General features: G+C 42.4%; 1 protein-coding gene across 3 annotated transcripts in view; it reads left to right on the top strand.

The window, feature by feature from the left end:
* Positions 1–25,249, top strand: part of LOC137383907 (ras association domain-containing protein 5-like) — a 155,570-nt gene that overhangs the window by 112,820 nt on the left and 17,501 nt on the right. The window contains exon 1 of one of the 3 annotated variants that reach the window (XM_068057291.1): positions 2,735–2,861. The exons of the other annotated variants lie outside the window; for them this stretch is intronic. The gene's annotated coding sequence lies outside the window, so the exon portion shown is untranslated. Of the gene's footprint in view, positions 1–2,734; positions 2,862–25,249 lie in introns of those variants that run through there. 3 annotated transcript variants of the gene reach the window in all.

The following is a 25,249-nucleotide window of genomic DNA, read 5'->3' as shown; positions in this document are numbered from 1 at the left end:
CTGAGAATGGCTACAGTCCTTGTGCTCTCACAATGGCGTTGGTAAAGAATTCCAAGATTCTGACTCATTGATGATGAAGGAAGGGTGATATGTTCAACTACGTATAGTGTTAGGACTGAGGCAGGAGGAGTACACTGTTAATTCAGTCCCACTTCTCTACAGGTCACAGCATATCAATAAATTTTCCCACTTACCAAAACAGCCAATTAGATACTCTGTTTGTCCCCAGAATCAACCACAACAACCAGGTTTATTTAATCAACAACAAAATTAACCATTTATTATAAAACCAAGTCTTAACCAATAATGAAGTAGATCTATATATGAATTGAGATATTGAAGCTCCTTATTTTTCCCCAGCCCTCATGCACACGCATCCAAAAACTGGTTAACTGGGAAAAAAGGGATTTTTGGTTACAGCTGTTTCAAAAGGAATGAAAGGAATAATAAACGTAGACAGTCATGATGTGGAAGAAGTTCTTTGGTTTGATGAGGTGTCCCAAAGTAGAATAGTTGGATGCCACTCAAAGTCTTTCCAGGTGAAGTTAACATAGAAACATAGAAAATAGGAGCAGGAGTAGGCCATTCGGCCCTTTGAGCCTGCTCCGCCATTCATTATGATCATGGCTGATCATCTAACTCAGTAACCTGTTCCCGCTTTCACCCCATACCCTTTGATCCCTTTAGACCCAAGAGCTATATCTAACTCCTTCTTGAAAACATACAATGTTTTGGCCTCAACTACTTTCTATGGTAGTGAATTCCACAGGCTCACCACTCTCTGGGTGAAGAAATTTCTCCTAATCTCAGTCCTGACAAGTTTACCCCGTATCCTTAGATTATGACCCCTGGTTTTGGACTCCCCCACCATCGGGAACATCCTTCCTGCATCTACCCTGTCAAGTCCTGTTAGAATCTTCTAGGTTTCTATGAGATCCCCCTTCACTGTTCTGAACTCCAGCGAATATATTGATGGGTAGGCATTCAAGAAAATTCAACTGCAACAAGCGTCTCATAGGTCTTCCATCAGGGGTATAGCAACAGGTGTCAGTTCTCACATTCGATGCAAAAGTCGTTTTTTTTTAAAGATGCAAGATTTTCTGCAAATTCAGGCTTTCTTCAAAAATGCAGGAGTCAACAGTGCAACTTCATACAAGCCTTTGCTTCTCCAGAGCAAGGATTCTTTACAGAGGGGTAATACTTTTTCCTAGTCCTTCTTTTGATCTCCATGCAGGTCAAAATCAAATTTCAAAATGCCTGCTTTAGTCCAAACCCACTGGCTTTTAAAGTTCAAAAATGAAACCAAAACCTTCCATAAACAAGTCACATGCCCAGTCATAAATTCTCTTGTCATAACAGAGGGTAGCTCGGAGGTCAAACCCCCTGCTGGTTTCCTTGAAATTACCTGCATTCCAGTTCTTGTTTCAGTTCAGCTTTTGTTGAACTTCCTTTCAAAAAATTCAGTTATTTCCAGATGTCTCAATGTCCACTGAAAACCTTTTCAGTTTTTAAAAACACAGAATCCTAAGTTTTAATACAAAAGAATCCTGGTAACAATAGTGTGTAAGTTGGAGGAAAACTTGGAGATGATTGCTGTTCTCACAACACTGGACCTCATTTTCTTTTTGGTGGTGGAGGTTGCAGGGAAGGGAAATGCTTTTGAAGTAGTTTTGAATAGTTGCTGTGGTCCCTAGATTGTACATACTGCAGCCATAATGCATCATGCTGTATGATGAGTCCAATGCCATAGCAAAAATTAACTACTCTGTCCTGGATAATGAACATCTTGAGTGCAATTATTGCTGCATTTATCCATGTGAGAGGTGAACGTTCCTTCACGCTGCTGACTAGAGCCTTGTAGATACTGGAGAGGGTTTGATAGATTTTAGAGGTAAGTCATTCATCAGAGTACCCAGTTTATGGCCTGCTTTTGTATGCATGATGTTGATATGGCTGATCCAGTGCAACGTCTGGTCATTGGTGACCCCAAGGGTGTTGGTGGTGGGAGACTTAGTGATGGTGATCCCATTGAAGGACAAGGGCAGGTAGCAGCTTTCTCTTGTTTGAGATTGTCGTTACTTGAACACTTGTGTACCATGAATGTTACGTTGTTAGTCATAGAGAGATAGAGCATTGAAAACAGGCCCTTCGGCCCACTGAGTCTGTGCTGACCATCAACCACCCATTTATACTAATCCTACATTAATCCCATATTCCCTCTCACATCCCCACCTTCCCTCGGCAATTTACAATGGCCAATTTACTTATCAACCTGCAAGTCTTTGGCTGTGGGAGGAAACAGGAGCACCTAGTCACAGGGAGAACTTGCAAACTCCGCACAGGCAGTACCCAAAATTGAACCCGGGTCGCTGGAGCTGTGAGGCTGCAGTACTAACCACTGTGCCACCCGTTGTTAGCCTGCTTCTTGATGTTATTTAGTTCCTGTAATAGGTTGGCATTGGCCACTTCATTATCAGAGGAGTTGAGAATGGAGCTGAATGCTGTGGAATTGTCAGTGAACACCCCGCATCTCTACCTTGCGATGGAGGGAATTGATGAGGCAGTAGATGATGGTTGGGCTGAGAACACTTTGCTGCAGTGATTTCCTGTGGCTGTGACAACCACAACCATCTTCGCTTGTGTTGTTTATGACTCTAGCCATTGAACGATTTTTCCCTTGATCACCACCACCTCCCGCCTCATTGACTTCTGTTTTGCTAGGTAAGATGTCAAATGCTGCCCTGATGTTGAAGGCATGTCTCTGCCATTTAGCTCTTGTGTCGTTTGGGTCAAGACAATGATGAGGTCAAGAGCTGAGGGGTTTTGAGAACTGGAACTGAGCATCGGCAGGCAGGTTATTGGTGAGTAGGTGCTGCTTGAGGACACTATGGATGACTCCTTCCATCACTTTACTGATGATAGGACAGTAATTGGTCAGGCTAGATTTGTTTTTTTTTGTGGGTGGAATCTGGCCAATCTTCCACTTTTCTGCATACCTGCACTGCGCCCCCTCCAACCACCCCCCAAATAAGTATGCAGCCAACAAATAGTATGCAATGACTGCATGTCTGAATCATTTTAATGCAATCTTGGGGTGAGTATAACATGCAACCCAGGACAACTGAACATGTATGTTGCAGTGCTGCCTAACCCCCCACGCACCTGTTGTCTGGTACAGTTGGGTTTAATTTCTTACGGTACAGTGCTTTACATGTTAATGTAAATGTTTTTTTCCACACTATTTTAATACTGTTGTTAACCAGTTTGTTTTAACCTGCATTAAAATAACATGTAAAGGAATTTAACACTGAAACATTAGGTAGTGTGCTGCCAGAGGAAATTAAATCTTAGGAGTTAACCAACAGAAGAGCTAGACTACAAGACTATACAAAAGAATTAAAGTACTCATCAAAATATATAACTTGCCTTTTGAACTGGAAATAGCACAAAAAATGCATACAACATTTCAGGGAAAATGAGTAAAGTTCAAATAAAGGTTAATGTAATACTTCTTGAAAACAAGAAGTTACTAGAGTGTGCTAACCAAAAGGAGTACAAACATTTCACATACTTGGGCTTCCAGCACTTCAGTGATATTGCTGATTCTGTTACATTTTTGCTCAGTTTATTGTCCTAAAGTTTCAGCCAGTTAATTATTTAATTGTTTTTTTTAAAAAAACCTTTCCATCTATAAACCTACAGAAATGAAATAATAAGACAGATATGTACTGGCTCTAATGGACTGAAATGGGGCAGTAGCATCCTGAAAATCGCAAGAGAAATTATCAGCTGATTTTCACTCCCCATCCAACTGCCCCCAGTTTTAATATGCATATCTGAAACTTTTGACATACCTAGCCTGTTACCTGTTTTGACATACCTGTTACCTTTCAGGAGACAGCAGGACATGCCCAGTTTTATCTATCAGCACAGCTGAGGAGGAAGTTTAAAATTATTTTTGTAAAACAAGAAAGTTCCTCTGGATTCCACAAGAAGAATGTGGGTCACTTCCCTGGTAGCCCCCACCGACGTGGTCTCCCCCAGCCCCTTAGACCTGCCTTGTTGCTGGTCAGGTCAGCATTTGGATCACAAGGTATTGCACTGGCCCAGAGGTGGTAAACTGCAGCACTACACCTCTTAGGCACCCGCAGCCTGCCAATGGCATGGTAATGAGGCTCGATCTGTGAAATAGAACAAAGAAAGAAAATTACAGCACAGGAACAGGCCCTTCGGCCCTCCAAGCCTGCGTCGATCCAGATCCTCTATCTAAACATGTCGCCTATTTTCTGAGGGTCTGTATCTCCTTGCTTCCTGCCCATTCATGTATCTGTCTAGATACATCTTAAAAGACGCTATCGTGCCCGCGTCTACCACCTCCGCTGGCAACGCATTCCAGGCACCCACCACCCTCTGCGGAAAGAACATTTATGTATGGTAATGTACTGGGTGCTCCCCTGACATTGGCGGGTGGCCCACAGGTGTGTTCCCCTGGTTGTCTGTCCAATAGTTAAACTCTACCCCAATGTCTCTGACTGCCAAATCTGGAAAATATCCTACTTAAAGATGGGAAAAAGCCCTTCCCAGAAGCCCTATTGTTTTTCCAAGATAAGTCTAATCCAATTCTGAAAGACTGGCTGAATAGCGTTATGACCGAGGTGGGAGGAGTGCACTGTCTTTTCTAGTTCCACTTCTCCACAGATCACAACATATATTTAATTGTTGACCCAGTTACCGATACGGTCAATCATAGACTCTACTCTTTATCCCAGAATAAAATACACCAACCAGGTTTCTTTATTAAACAACAAAAGTTTCAGTTTATTATAAAACAAGACATAATCAGTAAAGAAGCAAAGTATTATCACACAGATTGAAATACAAATGTTCCCTTTTACCTTAGCCCCTCACAGACACACACACTGGTTAACCAAAAAAAGAGATGTTCCTTTTAGAGCTCTGTTACAAAAAAAAAGACAAACAAGAATACTTTGGCCAAATACTTGCTAAATCTTGGGGGGAAAAAAGCGAAGATATGGATAGATGTCATTGTCCCTTTTTAGGTTTGACGTCCCAAATGTGCATAGACGGCTGTCACAGGGATCTTTTTAGAACAGTTCTTTTCAGGCGATGTTGAAGATCTGTTTGGCAGGTTTCCCGGGTGAAATGTGGCATCAGGGGTTTCTGGTAGGCCATTCAGGAGGAATGCAGCATGAATTTCTCTATTTCGTACACTCACTTCAAAGAGATTCTTAAAGAGATGAAAGGGCTGGCAGGCTTTTCTAAGAGATGGAAAAGGCTGAGCTGGGGTGATGCTCTCTTGGCTGGTTTTTAAAACTCCTTTCAAAACACTCCACACCCCAACTCACTGTCCAAAGCGAAACCAAAAACAACTACTCGAGTCAAGCCTCCTGACCCTTAGAAATCTTGACCTGTCACTTCTCTGTAAACATCTTCCCCAGGTCAAAAAAAGATCCCTGTTGGGTATTTATCTGAAGACAGGTGCCTTCCAGCAAATGTTGTTTTCAAACAAGACCTCTTAGTGTCCCTTCAATAACCTCAGTGGAAAAAAAACATTCATGGAACCCTTTTCAATTGTCCCAAATAAAACAATGTCCATAATTCTAAAATACGAGTCCTCAAAAAAAACTTAACAAAAAATAGAAGCACTTTCATAACAATAGTATAATTTCATAGGCAACATAAGAATTTTAGAATTAGTTGGCCAACACAGCATATTTTCCCAAATAACTCATCATTTAAAGATAATTTTTCTGTGTTAAGCGTTCTACAATAATAGCTACATAAACTTTCAGATCACAAAATGCTCCAAGGCTTTATTACAATTGATTTTGACAAGTAATACATTTTAGAAAGAACAGTTCAGCAGAGCCACAGCAAGTAACAGTCTTGGAGGACATTTGACAGTACAGCTAAGTTACATTGTAAATAAAACCTGAATTGAGGCTGAGACCTGACCTGAGATTCCCTGGCAGTTGGGAGAGGGGTGGTGGAAGTATTCTCCCTGAACTTCACTGAGGGATCAATTTGAGGCTTGACACCCGATTTGTACTCCACACGCTTAACACTGGTGCAAGGCTGAAACTGTTTTGCACTGACAAATGTGTTGAAATCAATTATAAGAAAGCCTCGGAGCAGTTTGTTATCTGAAAGTTGCACATATGTTTATGTGACTGTTTATTGCAGAACATTTAACAAAAAATTCTTTAAAAGATGAGCCTATTGGGCCAATATGCTATGTGTTGGCCAATTAGATCTCATTCTTCTGTTGTCTAAGAAACAATACAATTCGTTCAGAATTGGATTAGATTTATCTTGGGCTTAAGATCTTACAGCATTTTCAAATTTCTGTTTTATATGCATAGCTCTTTAGGACTAGTTAAAGTATTTTAATGTGTCTGACTATGGAGTCTGTTATTGTATGAGTATCCTTCATGATGGTCAGTAATCGTCGTGTTGTACAAAACAGGAAGAGCTATAATATTTTTGTGGTATTGAAAAAATACTATTGTAAAACTGGGAAATTTCATTGGTTCTTAATTTACATTTAGAACCAAACATCTAATCCGTCAGAATCAGCTGAAAATTACTTTTAATATAAAGTACTCTACTTTGTGTTCAAGGCCATACTTCAAAAAATGAAAGAAAGTTTACTGTTGTGTCACACGGAAGTGTGCACCTATGTCACAACACCCCTTGTAATTCAATTACAGCTGATCATTGACGGGATTAGACTCAACATCAAATCCAGTAACTCTTTCTGGTGGTAAAAGAAAAAGTTGCCCAATGTATTCTGCTATAAAATGAATGCATGCTTATTATTTTGGAAGTATTTGATTTAGGAAACTGTGGGGAGAAAGTAATGAAAAGTTAGGCTGTTAAATTGTACATTTTATTGCTTCGCCTCATATTTACCTTGCGAGATTAGATCCTACTCAATTTTATTTTCACCTCTTTAAGTACCTGTCTCTTAATATTAAACGACAGGGTATTAAGCTCAAAGACAAAGCAAAAGAAAACAAATTGAGACAAGACTGACACTGATTGTTCCAAAAATAGACTCGTAGCAACACCCTGGGAGCTCGGTGGTTTTGTTTGGATTGCAGCAATAATGAATGAAAGGAGGCATTTAGAGTTGGTTAAGTCCAATGTGTGGGAAATTGTTTTTACTCAGATCTTCCATGACAGATTGTACGTCTTTTGTTTTAAAAACAACTGACAGAATGTGTAAAATTAACTTCACTTCTAATTCTTAAGGAAGTATTATGCCACAGCACTGTGCTAGTGGTAAAATTGCCAATAGATACTGCTGCTGACAAAGTACAATGCATTTTCAATACAAAAGCAAACTACTGCGGATGCTGGAAATCTGAAATAAAAATAGAAAATGCTGAAAATACTTAGTAGGTCAGGCAATAGCTGCGGAGGCAGAAACAGAGTTAACATTTCAAATTTCATCAAACCTTTCATATGAATCTATAATAATGCGACACAGTTTTTGTCTGTCTGGACTGTTTTGATTGGTTGGATGTTTTGCACCTGTGGCATAACAGTTGGCTAAGTAGATATTGTAACTGCAATGCTAAGGTTACTGAGTGAAACAATGTTTGGGAGACATTTCAATTTCTTCCGTGAATGTAGGTCAAGAGATCAGAAAGTGAGAGGAGCAGCGCTCTAACCTGTGTCTGTCTACATGCTCTTTGACACCAAAGAGAGCCCAACTTTTCTGTGAGCTTTAGTTGGTGGTTGCTGCTTTGAGGAGTAGCTGCTCTGATGTGGTGTTAACTGGACTGCGTGAGGCACATGGGGGCGATGGTTGCTAGTGGAGGTGGGGTGGGTGGGTGGGGGATGTTGGAAAAAAAGAACCGCGCAAGGTATGGGGAGCCCAACAACAAAGTTACCCTAGCTGAAGGGATTGCTGAGTGGAGGGGAAGGGAAGGTGTGGAAATGCATGGAAGGTATGTATTGGGGGATGGGAATGGGATGGCAGGGAGGGATAGGATGGGGATAGCATTGGAATAAGGGATGAGAATGATATGAGAGGGACAAAAGGAATGGGATGGGACTAGCTCGGGAGGGACGGCATTGAGGGATGGGATGGGGATTTAATGAAGTATTGTTCCCTAAAGATAATAATTTCATCACAGATGTTTTGTGGGTCAGAAGGGAAGGGAAGCCCAACAACAAAGTTACCCTGGCTGGAGGGATTGGGGGGTGGGAGGAAATGGCATGGGAGGGAGGGGGTGACACATGGGGAGGAGAAATGACATGGGGGGTTTGGATGACTTGGGAGTTATGGAATGGGGATGGCATAGGAAGATGGGATGGGAGTGATATGAAAAAATAAAGGGATGGGGATTTAAACAAGTACTGTTGCAATAAAGGTACTAATTGCACCACAAATGTTTTGCGGTTCGGAGGTCAGGGGAATCCAACAACAAAGTTACCCTGACAGGAAGAATTGGGGATGATGGGGGGGGGGGGGGATGGCAGAAACGGGATGGAATGAGAGGAGGGTGAATGAGGGATAGTATGGGGGGGTTGGAGAATGCATGGGAGGTATGGGATGGCATGGGAGGACTGGGGGATGACTTGGGAAGATGGGATGGGGATGATATGAGAGGGATGAAAGAAATGGGATGGGGATGGCATGAGAGCAATGGCGTGGGATGGGGAATTAAAGATGTGTTGTGGCAAGAAAAAATACTAATTTCATTGTAAATGTTTTGAAGGACTCTGTTAGTTTTAAATATACTGATTTAAAATAAAATATTGCACTTGATTCAATACCAGAGAAATAGTGATATTGCTGCTGGATTTTAGTCAGATGTTCAGGTGGATTACTTGTGGGAAGGGCAGTAACCCATCTTTCAGTACTCTGATCATGTTTTTAGGACAATGTGCTGTATGACAACAAAAGCAAATGAATCACAAAACATGTATCTCACTATACCTCATTCTTGAAGTCTTGTGTGGTGTGGCAAAATGGGATTTTAAAAAGATAATGCCTTCCAGAAAGAAGAAATGGGGGCCCGAGTGGCTCAGTGGGTGAATTCACAGCCCAATCAAACTAAGCCAAACAGACTAGGAAAGCCTGAGATTCCATTGCTGATTTATTCTGAGTTAGCTGATCTCAGCCAGTGAGACAACAGGGGTGATATCATTGACTTCAGCACCTCTGGGCCAGAGAAGAGAGAAAATTAGAATAGTCATTACTCCTGATTACTATCCACTGACACCTGCGAGTCATAAAGTAGGTAAACTATGGGTGAAAGTTTGTTTCGGGCTCATGGTGATGCCTCATGTTGAATATCCTGCTAATATTCACTACCTTCACTTGGATAAAGTATCCTGAGAATGTCTGGTGCCCTTTGGAACTGTGCTTCAATGGATTCAGTGCCTTCAGGTCAAAAGGGTGAAATGTGAAGGCACAATTATTTTTAAAAACCTGGTCAGATGCAACCGTACCTTGTGTAATGAAATTTTAAAAGAAATTATTCTCCACAAATTGTTAATGTTGCCTTGTCTCTAAGAAATTGTAATAATTACAGTAAACATTGGTGCTAAATTGTTTGTCACATATATACATAGTTGGCAATCAACTAGAATCAGATCTGTGCAGTAAGCAGGCCACATTCTGGTGAACAAACACCAATTACTATACAAAAACTTCATCCTTTTACATATGTTATCAATGTATCATTAATACTCTGCCCAAGAATGCCTGCCAACTGATTATGGCAACTAGATCAAAGTATTGCTATTTAAGTATCTTCTGCAAGATCCAGTAGGGAAATACTTTTGAATTATTTATAGTATCTGGATGTGCAAAACATCTTAGAGGTCATTATGCATTGAACATTGTAACTACAGAACCAGTACTGAGGCTGAAGACTGGTCTCAGACTATATTCTCTGATCTCCGACTATAATACAATGCGGTTACCGTTGTAAACAAAAAGCTAAAAACTGCAAAGGCTGGAAATCTGAAACATCTGGGCACACACAACAAATTAGTTCATTTCTGTCCAGAGTCTTTGTTAGAGAGGATAGTGAAAATACAGCAAGGGGTGAGATTGGAAGAAGAACTTGGGTTAGTAGAAGAGGGGCCAGTAGATTGGTTGACATCCAAAGGTCGTTAAAGCTTACGATCCTTATTACCTGAAATGAAGAAGAAATATATTTTGTTAAAGTACAGCTAGTTAGCATTGTGATCAGAGGCACAACGTAAATTTATTTGTATTCGTCTGACACTTTTATATTCATGCTGGAGCACCAAGAGAATGAAGTTCAAATGGAAATTTGTGACCTCCTACTGCTACTCGCCACCTTTTACTTTAGCTGTTAAAGGCATTGGAAAGGTCAGTAGGAAGCTGATCCATGCATTTGCCAACCGCTCCTATAACTCAGGAAAAGTCTGGTCCTGGAGAGCCTTGAAAAGATGGTGGTGGATTTTCATCTTTAGTGCCTGAGCGTGAAGCATTGACAGAGGCCAGTCCATGCTTTTTTGTTGCCTGTAGATTCGACTATTCTAATGCTTTCCTAGCTGGCCTCGAACCTTACCCCTCCATAAACTTGAGCTTATCCAAAACTCTGCTGCCTATCTCATAACTCACACCAAGTCCCGGTCACCCATCACCCTTGTGCTCGCCAACCTACGTCAGCTCCTGATCCAACAACACCCCAAATTTTAAAATTCTCATCCTTGTTTTCAAGTCCCTTCATGGCCTCACTCATCCTATCTTCATAACTTCGCCCAGCCCTACAACCCTCATCTCAAAAGAAAAATACTGCGGATGCTTGAAATCTGGAATATAGACTGAAAATGGTGGAAGTACTCAACAGGTCAGGCAGTATCTCTGAGGAGAGTTGACATTTCAGGTTGATAACCTTTCATCAGAACTGGAAAATGTTGTAGATATCAAGTTTTAAGCAGTTACAGAGGCCAGGAAAGGAGGAGAGGACAAAAACAAAACAAAAGGGAAAGCCTCTGATAGGGTCTAAGGCAGGAGTGATAAATTATAAAAGTGAGGATGGTTCAAGGCAGAAGTGGTAATGACACAATGAACGAAACAAAAGATGGGTCTAGAACCCTCTGAGATCTCTGCACTCCTCTCCAATTGTGGCCTCTTGTGCATCCCTGATTACCTTCACTCCACACCCAGTGGCAGCTGTTCCTTTAGCTGCTCGACCCTAAGGTCTGGAACTCCTTCTGTAAAACTCTGCCTCTCTACCACACTCTCGACCTTCAAGGCTCAGTGTTATATTTTGTTTGTTAGCACTCCCTTGAAGCGCCTTGTGACGTTTTACTACGTTAAAGGTGCTATATAAAATGCAAGTTGTTGCTGCTGCAGCATAGAGGAATATTGGGTAGGGAGTGTCGCATAACCTTGACAAAGCCTATCCAATATTCTGTCCATTAATTTAAATGGAATAAAAATTGGGTCAGCATTGTTACAACCATGCAATCCTTCCTGTCCATTTCTTGTCTTTGTGTTGTGTCCAGGTAATGCCTCACACTCAGAAAAAGTCCACCCTATGGAGTTGCTCTTTTATATTACAGTATGCCAGCTGGAGTAGGTAAAAGACAACCCGTTGTGGTGCAGTCAGTTCATTTATCATCAGTTTATCTGTACTGAAGCATTTGTTCTGTGACGCATCAGGGGATAGAAATGAGTACTAAATAAGAAATTGTCCTCAGTACCTTGCTCTACGGCAGCGAGGCCTGGACAACGTATGCCAGCCAAGAGCGACGTCTCAATTCATTCCATCTTCGCTGCCTTCGGAGAATACTTGGCATCAGGTGGCAGGACTATATCTCCAACACAGAAGTCCTTGAAGCGGCCAACATCCCCAGCTTATACACACTACTGAGTCAGCGGCGCTTGAGATGGCTTGGCCATGTGAGCCGCATGGAAGATGGCAGGATCCCCAAAGACACATTGTACAGCGAGCTCGCCACTGGTATCAGACCCACCGGCCGTCCATGTCTCCGTTATAAAGACGTCTGCAAACGCGACATGAAATCGTGTGACATTGATCACAAGTCGTGGGAGTCAGTTGCCAGCATTCGCCAGAGCTGGCGGGCAGCCATAAAGACAGGGCTAAATTGTGGCGAGTCGAAGAGACTTAGTAGTTGGCAGGAAAAAAGACAGAGGCGCAAGGGGAGAGCCAACTGTGCAACAGCCCCAACAAACAAATTTCTCTGCAGCACCTGTGGAAGAGCCTGTCACTCCAGAATTGGCCTTTATAGCCACTCCAGGCGCTGCTTCACAAACCACTGACCACCTCCAGGCGCGTATCCATTGTCTCTCGAGATAAGGAGGCCCAAAAGAAGAAGAAATTGTGATTAGAAAGGTGACAAACAATTCAGTTGCTGGGTTTCATTTAAAACATATATACATTTATAATGAATGAATAAAAAATTCTTTGGGTAAGTCATCAACATTTACTTTCTTTGATGCATTTTATAAAGTATTTTGGGGAACTCACTAGCTAGTGATCGGCTTTGCCTTCAGTGCTGATAAACAGATGATGTGCATTGATTGCACCAACCCACATTGCAGCTCAGCACAAACTTTCTGCTTCCTGTATGCCATTGTGGTCTATTTCTAATCATTTTGAAAGAGAAATGTGCAAACGTTCCAAACGTCTTCCCTGGTGCCAATATTTTTGGAAGTGGAAGCCTTTTCTAGAAATGCTGCAGTATTAAGTAAATAAACATTATTTTAAACCAAATCCTATTTAATCTCCAATAATACACATTGATAAGAATTTCCATGTCACCTTCGCCGTAATTTCAGTACATAATCAACATAAGGAACATCTTGTGGCAGGAAAATGGTCATGAGATTTACGCTAGTTTTCCACCACACAATTGCTCCCCGATTTTGCTTGCACTTTTCCCTTCACAAGGCTCACCCACTGAGCTCTGAGTAAATGTATTTACTCATATTATAATGAGGACCAGTGATACTGCAGTTCAGAGTTTCCTGCTTTTACACATGCAAAGCACTGGGTAACTTAAACTAAGAATTATACGGCACAGCAGTTGCTTGCATCAGCTGAGACAGCAGAAGTGAGGAGTTTGAGTCAGAAGGCTGGAGATTTTCACGAGCAATTTCTGCAGTTTTAAACCACTTTTTACAACTATTATTTTGCTGGTCTGTCTATACACACTTGGCCACTGATCATACAATACAATACAAGCAGAAAAGACAAAAACCATGTACTTACGACCAGGTTGATTTTATGATAACTAGTTTCTCTAGTGAGGGAACTGATTTCTGTGGAGGAACTGTTTGGTGGTCATCTGCTTAAATTTTATGTATTTAGCGCTGAGGAATGTGGGTGCAGGTTGGGGGTGGGGGGGGTCAGCTGAATAATTCATAAAATGTACAAACATTAATGGTATGAAAGAAGTTTTCTTCAAGATCATATTTTCTTTTGAACATTTTGTTAATAAACTTTACCTTCAAGTAGGCCATTTTAATCGGGGGGAAAAACTTAAGTAGGTCTTTCTCTCTATATGGCCTTTAACGATGAAACGTTAATTTAGTACCTCTGTTCTAATTTGATAGAAGTGATCTTACAGTATTGTTTAATGCTGTCAATAAACACAAACAAGAAACAGATGAACTTTCAGCTTTTTGGTTATAATTGAATGTCCTCTTTCAAATGTCCATTTCTGCTTTCAAGTTATGAGTGCACAAATTGGAATTCTGAGAAAGAAAAGATGTCAGAAACCTATTCTGCAAGGTCTGTGACATTGAAGTCTGATGTAGATCAAAATAAATCCTCACAGATTACCCACATGCAGCTGTCTTTATTGCACAGGCAGCAGACTAGAGGATAAAAATGCCAATGAACTGCTTTGATATATAACCTAGTTTCAGCTAACCAAATGACTTACTCTGAGTTGAGTAAGAGTTGGGGGAAGGGAAGAGAAGGGGTGGGGTTTGACATAAATTTAAGAATTACTGTCTCTGGGCAGGAATTTAGATCCTGAAAGGGGGCGAGTGCTGAGGTGGGCAAATGTGAAAATTCATGCTGCCAGTAGGTGTGCTGGTTTTCTGGCTCCATCCCACCCCTGGGCCATTTTTCTGGAGGTGGGATCAGAGTCAGCAGGACTACCTGCCCACAAGTAGCAGGTAGCCAATTAACGAAAGTTAAAGGCTTGTTGTCATTCCAGTCAGCCTACAGGCCTGCATGAGGTGTCGGGGACTAGGCCAACTACCTGGTGGTGGCTCCCAGCACCAGACCTGGAGGTCAGCACTCCAGACAAGCTTTGAGGCCCTCCCCACCTGCTGCAAGCCACCCCAAGGAAGGGTTTCCGCTCCATAATGGTGCTTGCGCTGCTGAAGACATTTTTAAATTTGAGTGTTTTAAAAATGGAGAGAGAGTACCTCAAAATGAGGGTGCCCACTGTCCTTTTTTTTAACCTGAAGTGCAGGCTGCTGCTCCTTCAGTGCTGGAGAGCCTCCTATTGGCTGTCCAGCATTGAGAGCCCACCCATCATCCTTAATTGGACAGTGAGTCCGAACTCTGGCCACTAATTGGCTAATTCAGGGAAAATTACTGTCGAGTGACTGTTTCCCATATAGTGCAGGGTTACATTGCTCGGTGTTGTCTATAGACCACCAGCTAGTGGGAAGGACATGGAGGAACAAATTTGCAAGGAAATTACAGAGAGGTGCAAAAATTATAGTGTAGTTATAATGGGGGAATTTAATTATCCAAACATAGAATGGGATAATAGTAATGTCAAGAGCAGTCAGGGGCAAGTGTTCCTAGAGTGTGTTCAGGAAAATTTTCTACAACAGTATGTCACTAGTTCAGTGAGAAAGGAGACACTGCTAGATCTGGTTCTTGGGAATGAGGAGGGCCAAGTGGATCAAGTATCAGTAGGAGAGCATTTAGGAGATAGTGATCATTGTATCGTCAGGTTTAGGCTGACTATGGAAAAGGACAATGAGTAATTCAGGGTAAGAATAATTAACTGGGGGAAGGCTAACTTCAATGGGGTAAGAATGGAGCTGGGGCGAATAAATTGGAGTCAAAAGCTAGCAGGAAAACGGGTAGATGAACAATGGGCTACCTTCAGAGAAAAGATAATTTGGCACAGTCAAGGTATATTCTCTTGAAGGGGAAAAGTAGGGTAAACAAATCCAGAGCTCCCTGGATGACAAAAGAGGTTCAGATAAAGAAGAAAAAGTGTGCGATCAAGAGATATGGGGATAAAGCAGAAACAGGGTACTGAATTAGACGATCAGCCTTGATCTTTTTTGAATGGCCCACTCCTGCTTCTATTTTCTATGTTTCTATGACAAATACCAGGTGGAAAATACTATTGAGAACCAGGCTGAATATAGAAGGTCCAGAGGGGAAGTGAAAAAGCCAATAAGAGAAGCAAAGAGAGAGTATGAAAAGAGACTGGCAGCTAGCATTAAAGGAAATCCCATTTTTTTCTATAGGCATATAAATTGTACAAGGGTGGTAAAAGGAGGGGTGGGGCCGATTGGGGACCAGAAAGGGGATTTACATATGGAGGGCATACCTGAGGTATTAAATGAATACTTTGCATCAGTCTTTACAAAGAACAAAGAACAGTACAGCACAGGAACAGGCCATTCGGCCCTCCAAGCCTGCGCTGATGTTGATGCCTGCCTAAACTAACACCTTCTGCACTTCCAGGGTCCGTATCCCTCTATTCCCATCCTATTCATGTATTTGTCAAGATGCCTCTTAAACGTCTCTATGGTACCTGCTTCCACCACCTCCCCCGGCAACAAGTTCCAGGCACTCACCACCCTCTGTGTAAAGAACTTGCCTCGCACATCCCCTCTAAACTTTGCCCCTCTGACCTTAAATCTATGTCCCCTAGTAACTGACTCTTCCAACCTGGGAAAAAGCTTCTGACTATCCACTCTGTCCATGCCGCTTATAACTTTGTAAACCTCTATCATGTCGCCCCTCCACTTCCGTCGTTCCAGTGAAAACAATCCGAGTTTATCCAACCTCTCCTCATAGCTAATGCCCTCCAGACCAGGCAACATCCTGGTAAACCTCTTCTGTACCCTCTCCAAAGCCTCCACGTCCTTCTGGTAGTGTGGCGACCAGAATTGCACGCAATATTCTAAGTGTGGCCTAACTAAAGTTCTGTACAGCTGCAGCATGACTTGCCTATTTTTATACTCTATGCCCCGACCGATGAAGGCAAGCATGCCGTGTGCCTTCTTGACTACCTTATCCACCTGCGTTGCCACTTTCAGTGACCTGTGGACCTGTACGCCGATCTCTCTGCCTGTCAATACTCCTAAGGGTTCTGCCATTTACTGTATACTGCCCACCTGCATTAGACTTTCCAAAATGCATTACCTCACATTTGTCCGAGTTAAGCTCCATCTGCCATTTTTCCGCCCAAGTCTCCAACCGATCTATATCCTGCTGTATCCTCTGACAATCTTCATCACTGTCCGCAACTCCACCAACCTTTGTGTTGTCCGCAAACTTACTAATCAGACCAGCTACATTTTCCTCCAAATCATTTATATATACTACAAACAGCAAAGGTCCCAGCACTGATCCCTGCGGAACACCACTAGTCACATCGCTCCATTCAGAAAAGCACCCTTCCACTGCTACCCTCTGTCTTCTATGACCGAGCCAGTTCTGTATCCATCTTGCCAGCTCCCCTCTGATCCCATGTGACTTCACCTTTTGTATCAGTCTGCCATGAGGGACCTTGTCAAAGGCTTTACTGAAGTCCATATAGATAACATCCACTGCCCTTCCTTCATCAATCATCTTCGCCCTTCCTTCATCAATCATCTTCGTCACTTCCTCAAAAAACTCAATCAGATTAGTGAGACACGACCTCCCCTTCACAAAACCATGCTGCATCTCGCTAATAAGTCCATTTGTTTCCAAATGGGAGTAAATCCTGTCCCGAAGAATCCTCTCTAATAATTTCCCTACCACTGACTTAAGGCTCACCGGCCTATAATTTCTTGGATTATCCTTGCTACCCTTCTTAAACAAAGGAACAACATTGGCTATTCTCCAGTCCTCTGGAACCTCACCTGTAGCCAATGAGGATGCAAAGATTTCTGTCAAGGCCCCAGCAATTTCTTCCCTTGCCTCCCTCAGTATTCTGGGGTAGATCCCATCAGGCCCTGGGGACTTATCTACCTTAATGCTTTGCAAGATACCCAACACTACCTCCTTTTTCATAATGAGATGACTGAGACTATCTACACTCCCTTCCCTAGGCTCATCATCCACCAAGTCCTTCTCCTTGGTGAATACTGATGCAAAGTACTCATTTAGTACCTCGCCCATTTCCTCTGGCTCCACACTTAGATTCCCTTCCCTGTCCTTGAGTGGGCCAACCCTTTCCCTGGTAACCCTCTTGCTCTTTATATACGTATAAAAAGCCTTGGGATTTTCCTTAATCCTGTTTGCCAATGACTTATCATAACCCCTTTTAGCCCTCCTGACTCCTTGCTTAAGTTCCTTCCTACTGTCTTTATATTCCTCAAGGGATTCGTCTGTTCCTACCCTTCCAGCCCTTACAAATGCTTCCTTTTTCTTTTTGACGAGGCTCACAATATCCTGCGTTATCCAAGGTTCCCGAAACTTGCCAAACTTATCCTTCTTCCTCACAGGATTCTAATTAACTGACATTTGAAAGACTCCCACATGTCAGATGTTGATTTACCCTCAAACAGCCGCCCCCAATCTAAATTCTTCAGTTCCTGCCTCATATTGTTATAATTAGCCTTCCCCCAATTTAGCACGTTCACCCGAGGACTACTCTTTTATCCTTATCCACAAGTACCTTAAAACTTATGGAATTATGGTCACTGTTCCCGAAATGCTCCCCTACTGAAACTTCAATCACCTGGCCGGGCTAATTCCCTAATACCAGGTCCAGTACGGCCCCATCCCTAGTTGGACTATCTATGTATTGTTTCAAGAAGCCCTCCTGGATGCTCCTTACAAATTCTGCCCCATCCAAGCCCCTAGCACTAAGTGAGTCCCAGTCAATATAGGGAAAGTTAAAATCACCCACCACTACAACCCTGTTACCTTTACATCTTTCCAAAATCTGTCTACATATCTGCTCCTCTACCTGCTGCTGGCTGTTGGGAGGCCTGTAGTGAACCCCCAACATCGTGACTGCACCCTTCCTATTCCTGAGCTCCACCCATATTGCCTCGCTGCATGACCCCTTCGAGGTGTCCTCCTCCCGCAGTGCAGCTGTGATATTCTCCTTAACCAGTAATGCAAATCCCCCACCTCTTTTACATCCCCCTCTATCCCGCCTGAAGCTTCTAAATCCTGGAACATTTAGCTGCCAATCCTGTCCTTCCCTCAACCAAGTCTCTGTAATAGCTACAACATCATAGTTCCAAGTACTAATCCAAGCTCTAAATTAATCTGCCTTACCTGTTATACTTCTTGCATTGAAACAAATGCACTTCAGACCACCAGTCCTGCTGTTCTCCGCAACATCTCCCTGCCTGCTCTTCCTCTTATTCTTACTGGCCTTATTTACTAGTTACCCTTCATTTATTTCACTTGCTGTCCTACTGCTCTGGTTCCCACCCCCCTGCCACACTAGTTTAAACCCTCCCGAGTGACGCTAGCAAACCTCGCAGCCAGGATATTTGTGCCCATCCAGTTTAGATGCAACCCGTCCTTCTTGTACAGGTCCCATCTGTCCCTGAAGAGATCCCAATGGTCCAGATATCTGAAACCCTCCCTTCTACACCAGCTGTTCAGCCACGTGTTTAGCTGCACTATCTTCCTATTTCTAGCCTCACTGGCACGTGGCACAGGTAATAATCCCGAGATTACAACCCTAGAGGTCCTGTTTTTTAACTTTCTACCTAACTCCCTAAACTCCCCCTGCAGGACCTCATCACTCTTCCTGCCTATGTCGTTGGTACCACAACCTCTGGCTGTTCACCCTCCCCCTTCAGAATGCCCCCTGTCCGTTCAGAGACATCCTTGACCCTGGCACCAGGGAGGCAACATACCATCCTGGAGTCTCTTTCACGTCCACAGAAGCGCCTATCTGTCCCCCTGACTATAGAGTCCCCTATAACTATTGCTCTTCTGCGCTTTGTCCCTCCCTGCTGAACAACAGTGCCAGCCGTGGTGCCACTGCTCTGGCTGCTGCTGTTTTCCCCTGATAGGCCATCCCCCCCAACAGTATCCAAAACGGTATACTTGTTAGAGAGGGGGATAGCCACAGGGGATTCCTGCACTGACTGCCTGCCCCTTCTAGCAGTCACCCATCTATCTGCCTGCACCTTGGGTGTAACCACTTCTCTAAAACTCCTGTCTATGACACTTTCTGCCACTTGCATGCTCCTAAGTGCATCCAGTTGCCGCTCCAACCAATCCATGCGGTCTGTGAGGTCTGCAACTGGGTACACTTCCTGCAGATGTAGTCGTCCGGAACGCTGGAAGCGTCACGGACCTCCCACATCTCACAGGTGAAGCACTTCACCCCTCTAACTGTCATTTCTAGCACTAATTAGTTAAATAATATAAAATAAATAAATACTTATTAAATCCTTACTAAATTGTTATAATTAACTATGTGGTCCCTAGTTAGAAGATGCAACCCAGGCAATGTTTAAAGAGGAGGTAAGTCAGACACTAGGGGGGTTTAAAATTGATAGAGGAAGTATTAGATAGGCTGATAGGCTATCTATACTTAAAGTGGATAAAACACCAGAGCCGGAGGAGATGCATCCAAGTATACTGAGGCAAGTGAGGGTGGAAATCGCAGAGGCACTGGCGATAATTTTTCAGTATTCCTTAGACTCTGGGTGGTGGCAGAGGACTGGAGAATTGCAAATGTTACACCCTTGTTCAAAAACGTGTTACGACCAGGTGAGAAGGGGTCTCGGGGATTCCGTCTCAGCGTTTGCCTGGTTTAACCGTAACAGGGTTTAATTTTTAAACACCGTATTTTTAGCTCCTCCTTAGTGAATCCTTGTTCACTGCTCCAATTGTAAGGCAAAGAAATCAGACAAGTTTCCTTAGATTTAAACAAGAAAGGTAGAAGTTTATTAATCTTAAACTCTAATCCGGTTAACGACTACGAATATGCGACGCGACCACGCTAGCCTGCGTACGTGGTAAACACACACGCAATTAGAGACAGAAAAAGTAAAAGGAATAAAGGGGAAAAGTTTGAGGCAATATCTGGTAGTTACAGTCCTTTAAGTTCAATGTGGAGTCTTTGGTTGCTGATAGTTCTTGCAATTTGTTGGGACCCAGTTCATGCTTCAGCTTGTTCCGATGTGGGAGTCTTTTCTCTTTTGAGGTTTACGTGTCTTCAGTGGGTCCGGTGGCTTGGGAGAAAGCAAGAGAGAGAGAGAGACAGCCAGGCGAGAGACTTGCTTGTTTCAGCGCCTTCTGAATTCAAACTGTCCTGTGGCTAGTTCAAAAAACCTGGACCAGCCAGTTAGTCATGTGACCAGTTGGTTTAACCAGTCCTGGCTCTGTGGATTGTATCATCTTAGCAGGGCCTGAAATGCTCTTCCTTCAATGTCTGGTAATCAAAATCTATTTGGATTAATCGGAGCATGGAATAGCCCTTTGTCTCCACAAACTGTGTCTCTTAGTATGCAAATGTCATTCCAGCCCAGTGTCTGGTGATCTTCAAACAAGTCATTTCTTCACTCCAGCAACAGTTTAAAATCAATGTTCATGTGACAAAATTAATATGCCTCATTCTTGCTGCGGGGGTCTGCATGACAAAAGGATGTAAAGATGAGCCCAGCAACTACAGGTCAGTCAGTTTAACTTCGGTGGTGGGAAAACTTCGAGAACAAATAATTCGAGACAAAATCAGTAGTCAGATGGACAAATGCAAATTAATTAAGGAAAGCCAGCATGAATTTCTTCATGGAAAAGTCATGTTTAACTAACTTGCTGGAGTTTTTTGAGGAGGTAACAGAGAGGGTTGATGAGGGCAATGCTGTTGATGTGGTGTACATGGTCTTTCAAAAGGCGTTTGATGCAGTGCCACACAGGAGACTTGTGAGCAAACATGTAGCTCATGGAATAAAAGGGACGGTAGCAACATGGATACGAAATTGACTGAGTGACAGGAAACAAAGAATAGTGGTTAATAGATGTTTTTCAGGCTGGAGGAAGGTTTGTAGTGGAGTTCCCCAGGGATCAGTGTTGGGACCGTTGCTTTTCCTGATGTATATTAATGACCTAGACCTTGGTGTACAGGATACAATTTCAAAGTTTGCAGATGCATTGTGAACTGTGAGGAGGATCGTGTAGAACTTCAAAAGGACATAGACAAGTTGGTGCAATGAGCAGACAAGTTGGTGCAATGGGCAGACAGGTGGCAGATAAAGTTCAACGCAGAGAAATGTGAAGTGATTCATTTTGGTAGGAAGAACATGGAGAGACGATACAAAATAAAGGGTACAATTCTAAAGGGGGTGCATAAGTCATTGAAGGTGGCAGGACAGGTTGAGAGAGCGGTTAATAAAGCATACAGAATCCTGAGCTTTATTTATCGGGGCATAGAGCACAAGAGCAAGGAAATTATGTTGAACTGTATAAGACACTAGTTCAGCCTCAGCTGGAGTATTGCATCCATTTCTGGGTGCCGCACTTGAGGAAAGACATGAGGGTATCGGAGGGAGTACAGAAAAGATTCTGAGTGGTTCCAGGGATGAGGAATTTCAGTTATGAAGATAGATTGGAGAAGTTAGGACTGTTTTCCTTGGAGAAGAGAAGGCTGAGAGGTGATTTGATAGAGGTATTTAAAATCATGAGGGGTCTGGACAGAGTAGATGGAGAGAAAGGATCGAGAACGAGAGGGCACAGATTTAAAGCATTTGGTAAGAGAAGCAAAAGTGACATGAGGAAAAACTTTTTCACACAGCGAGTGGTTAAGGTCTGGAATGCGCTGCCTGTATATGTGGTGGAGGCAGATTCAGTTGAAGAATTCAAAAGGGAATTAGACAGTTATATGAGAAGGAAGAATGTGCAAGATTACGGGGAGCAGGCAGGGGAATGGAACTGGGGGAGTTGCTCTTTCAGAGAGCCGGTGTGAACACGATGGGCCGAATGACCTGCTTCTGCACTGTAATGATTCTGAGAGCCCCATTGGACCCTGACATTGGGGTCCTGACCCAAAAGGCAAAATCCTGCCTTTATTGCACGCTACTTTTCTACATTTTAAGTTGTGGAACTTCTGCTACTATAATCCTATTAAAATATGAAGATTAATAAGTGGATTAATTTAGGAAGCCATTCAGAAGTACAGTGATGGAGCAAAGATGGGAGACATTTCTCTGAGAAACTCTAGCTGTGCTTATTCAACTGTGGGATGAAATAAATTTGGGAGTGTCTGTGAGTGCACAGGACCAAACAACATTTTATAACTGGGTAAATTGTGAGTTGGTACCACACCACAGCACAGAACCTCACTCCAACATGCCCAACCCAAAAGGCAAAATCCTGCCTTTATCGCACACTGCTTTTCTATGTTTTAAATTGTGGAACTTCTGTTGCTATAATATTGTAAAATGTTCAGACTAATAAACCAATCCACTTAGGAAGCCATTCAGAAATACACGAAATGGAGCAAAGATGGGAGACATTTCTCTATGAAACTCTAGTTGTGCTTGTTCTACTGTGGGGTTAAATATATTTGGGAGAGTCTGAGTGCACTGGACCAAACATTTTATGTCCCGGTAAAATTTATGAGTTGGCACCATAGCACAGATGTCACTTGTACAAGGTGGCACTCAGTACAGAACCTCCCTCGACTAGTGGGCATATCAGATAATTGGGCATGGAGTTCATCTAGCCTTATTCACAGCCCTTCCAGTTTTCTAGTTATTAATTTTAATGGCCAAAACATTAAGCAAAGTTAAATAAAAAGAGAAACGGTTGGACATGAACAGCAGATCAGTCAGCACCTGAAAGTAAAACGATAAGTTAACATTTTGAGTGGAATGCTTCATCAGAACTCAATAAGGAAACTGTTACTGTTGTAACAAGAATATTGAAAACAGTGAAGGAGCCTATTCTTTGATGGTTACTATAGTCTCATGTAGGAGGGAGGTATATAAATTGGCAGGTTAAGAAATTAAAAGAAAAAGATGAAAAGCAATCGAAGAAATAACTCTGTACATTAAGCACTGTTTATTGTTTCCCATTAATTAGAACCAAAAACTGCTATATGGCCCAATAAAACTTGAGTTTGAGTTGATCTATATATTTTTTTTAGAGATACAGCACTGAAACAGGCCCTTCAGCCCACCGAGTCTGTGCCGACCATCAACCACCCATTTATACTAATCCTACACTAATCCCATATTCCTACCACATCCCCACCTGTCCCTATATTTTCCTACCACCTACCTATACTAGGGGCAATTTATAATGGCCAATTTACCTACCAACCTGCAAGTCTTTTGGCTGTGGGAGGAAACCGGAGCACCCGGAGAAAACCCACGCAGACACAGGGAGAACTTGCAAATTCCACACAGGCAGTACCCAGAATTGAACCCGGGTCGCTGGAGCTGTGAGGCTGCGGTATAATTTGTCTCCTTTGAGAAAAGCTTTAATAAAATTAATCAGTAAAAGTTAATAAGAAGAAATTAAATAGAGGGTAAATCATGTAGCTTGTAGGATCAGTATATCACTTGGTAAAGGTCTTCAATGCTTAATACACTTCGTACATTTGGAAATTGATCTATTTTGGAAGCTGCATTGTTCGAGAGCATTGTTAGTAGGAAGCAGTTGTTGTGATTCTCGCTAAACATTACCAAATGATACCTTAGTGAAAGAGAGATATGTAATCAATTCATTGTATCCTGTTCAAATGAAGATTTATTAGCATAAATCATCTTGCTTCTTTTCATTGGATCTCTAACTATTTTCCCTACCCCACCTGACTGTGGTGACTACTACTGGGACATGGTTCAATGGGCTGTCTCAGCAGCTTGAGCTGTTACTTTGCCTGCATGGTTATTCTTCATAAATAAGCCTGGATAGTGAATGTTGATGAGCTACTTGACTACACAGCGACAAAACCAAACCAGTGGTGTTTTCACCAGACATCTACAGAGTCACATTTCCACGGGATGTGATGAGAGCTGGGATTTTCTTTTGCCTTCTTAGAGCATAACACAGAAAGCAATGATAACACCATTGCAGCCCTGGCTGACTTTGCACAAAGAGAGGCTGAAGGTGAGACACTCTTATCTGTATAGTTAATTATTACCCCTAAATCATCTGTGAGTCACTTCAGGAAGATTATAAAATACAATGACAATCAAAGACAGAGCAGGACCTACTGAAGGTAATTTATTTATTTAGAGATACAGCACTGAAACAGGCCCTTCGGCTCACCGAGTCTGTGCCGACCAACAACCACCCATTTATACTAACCCTACAGTAATCTCATATTCCCTACCACTTACCTACACAAGGGGCAATTTGCAATGGCCAATTTACCTATCAACCTGCAAGTCTTTGGCTGTGGGAGGAAACCGGAGCACCCGGCGAAAACCCATGCGGTCACAGGGAGAACTTGCAAACTCCGCACAGGCAGTACCCAGAATCAAACCCGGGTCCCTGGAGCTGTGAGGCTGCGGTGCTAACCACTGCGCCACTGTGCCCAAATGTGTGCTGGTTATCAGCCTCCATGGTTAACTTCTGATCTCCCTTCGAATCTCAATTGGGCACAAGAGGGGGAATGGGCCCAATTTGTTCAGTTATTTCAGTGGGCCTTTTTTCTGTTAATGGAATAGAAATAGAAAATTTTAGATCCTCACCCTGTATCTCTACAAATTTGCCAAATGCAGTAGTGTTATTCTGCTTTGAATTATTTATTAGCCATATTTCCACATATTATCTTGCAGAATCCAAATTACATTGTCACCATCTGTGGTATATCATAAGTGAGAACTAATGATTTTATTGATTAGCATGCAGAAAATTTTAATTAAACTATCTGAATAAAAAAAAATTTTATATCTACTTGCTGTAACAAAAAAACGCAGAAATTTTGGATATTTTGTTGAAGTCAAATATTTCAAAGATATTTCTGTTGGTAAGAAACAATTATACTTAAAATTAAACAAAGGAGTTCTCTGCTGTAATTACATGTTGACAGGCAGGAAAGCCTGAACCATGTACCACTGTATTCATTTCAGCAGCAAGAGAGATAA

This window comes from Heterodontus francisci, chromosome 25 (genome assembly GCF_036365525.1).
Source record: "Heterodontus francisci isolate sHetFra1 chromosome 25, sHetFra1.hap1, whole genome shotgun sequence".
Classification (NCBI taxonomy): Eukaryota; Metazoa; Chordata; class Chondrichthyes; order Heterodontiformes; family Heterodontidae; genus Heterodontus; species Heterodontus francisci.
Note: the sequence above shows the minus strand (reverse complement) of the source record. Positions and strands in the feature narration are given on the sequence as shown.